This window comes from Moschus berezovskii, chromosome 9 (assembly GCF_049115385.1).
Source record: "Moschus berezovskii isolate FMDL1 chromosome 9, NW_MosBer_1.0, whole genome shotgun sequence".
NCBI lineage: Eukaryota > Metazoa > Chordata > Mammalia > Artiodactyla > Moschidae > Moschus > Moschus berezovskii.
Genome location: NC_142468.1, coordinates 102652623 through 102654539, shown reverse-complemented (window position 1 = coordinate 102654539; position 1917 = coordinate 102652623). Strand labels below are relative to the sequence as shown.

The following is a 1917-nucleotide window of genomic DNA, read 5'->3' as shown; positions in this document are numbered from 1 at the left end:
GCAATGAGGGAGACCTGGGTTCGATCCCTGGGTCAGGAAGATCCCCTGGAAAAGGAAATGACAACTCACTCCAGCATTCTTGCCTGGAGAACCCCATGGATGGAGAAGCCTGGTGGGCTACAGTCCAGGGGGTCACAAAGAGTCAAACACGACTGAGCGACTTAACTTTCACCTTCTACATTTAATTAGCTTTGGAGCTAGGAGATTGTAACGACCACAAATTCAATAAAACTTTATTTTCATTTTGGAATTTAGTACACTGTTAAGATTTCAATTTTGCAAGGGAGTACACTTTATCTGCTCTCTAGCACCCAAACATAAATTCTTCTTTGCATTCTAGAAGTTCTTAGTTCATCTCTTCTGGTCACATTAGAAATGTACTAAATGGAGGAAGCAAATCAGTCTGTGGTGCCTGAGTTCATTTTTCGTGGACTCTGTGATTCAAGGGAGCTCCAGAAATTCTTCTTACTGCCATTTTCTACACTCTACCTGACGACCGTCCAGGGCAACCTTCTTGTTGTGCTCTTAATCATCACTGACTCTCATCTGCATTCCCCAATGTACTTCCTCTTAGCCAATCTCTCATTTGTTGACTTCTGCCTTTCCTCAGTGACCACTCCTAAACTGACCACAGACTTTCTAAAGGATAATAAAACCATCTCCTATGAGGGTTGCATGAGTCAGATCCTTTGTGTTCATGTATTTGCAGGAGGTGAGATGGTACTGCTTGTGACAATGGCCTATGACCGTTATGTAGCCATCTGCAAACCACTCCATTACTCCAGCATCATGAGCAGACAGAAGTGCATCTGGCTAGTATTGACATCATGCCACAAGTCAACTAGCTATCATTTTAGATCTTCCCTTCTGTGGACCCAGAATAGTGGACAACTTTTTTTGTGATATTCCTCTGGTGATCAAACTAGTCTGCATGGATACTCATTCTCTGAGACTGTTGATAAATGCTGACAGTGCAATCTTGGCTACAACTTGCTTCATTCTCTTGCTGATCTCTTACACCTACATCCTGGTGACTGTCCATCTTCATTCCAAGAATGGGGCATCAAAGGCACTCTCTACCTGCACTTCCCACATCACAGTGGTGGTGCTGTTCTTTGGACCCTGCATCTTCATCTATCTCTGGCCACCTAGCATCACTTGGGTGGACAAGTTCCTTGCTGTATTTTACACAGTAATCACACCACTCTTGAATCCAGCCATTTATACACTGAAAAATAAAGAGATTAGGAATGCCATAAAGAGACTAATAAGTTAGCAAATGGATGCAAGGTGTAAGTTTTAGATTTTTCATGTAGTTAGCAATTCCACTGTGTGCTCCCCAATTTAGATATATTTTGACCTGTTAATTGAACTGAAAATATGTTCATATCTATAAGCAATAAGCAGTCTCAGTTTTATGTTTTGTATTTATTCCATTAAGAATACAAATTCAAATTTCTAGTACTTATATTCTTATCACTTGAAAAGAATAAAACTTTGCCTATGTATTCTTTTGTATATGATATAAAATTACTATATAGTAATAATCATGTATCGATGTGAGAGTTGGACTGTGAAGAAAGCTGATCGCCGAAGAATTGATGCTTTTGAACTGTGGTGCTGGAGAAGACTCTTGAGAGTCCCTTGGACTGCAAGGAGATCCAACCAGTCCATTCTAAAGGAGATCAATCCTGGGTGTTCATTGGAAGGACTGATGTGAAAGCTGAAACTCCAATACTTTGGCCACCTCATGTGACGAGTTGACTCACTGGAAAAGACTCTGATGCTGGGAGGGATTGGGGGTCGGAGGAGACAGGGATGACAGAGAATGAGATGGCTGGATGGCATCACTGACTCGATGGACATGAGTTTGAGTGAACTCTGGGAGTTGGTGATGGACAGGGAGGCCTGGCGTGC

At 41.9% G+C, this 1917-nt stretch overlaps 1 pseudogene; it reads left to right on the top strand.

Moving 5' to 3' along the window:
- Nucleotides 1-384: 384 nt before the first annotated feature.
- Nucleotides 385-1276, top strand: LOC129542114 (olfactory receptor 4K15-like; annotated as a pseudogene).
- The last annotated feature ends 641 nt before the right edge of the window (nt 1277-1917 follow it).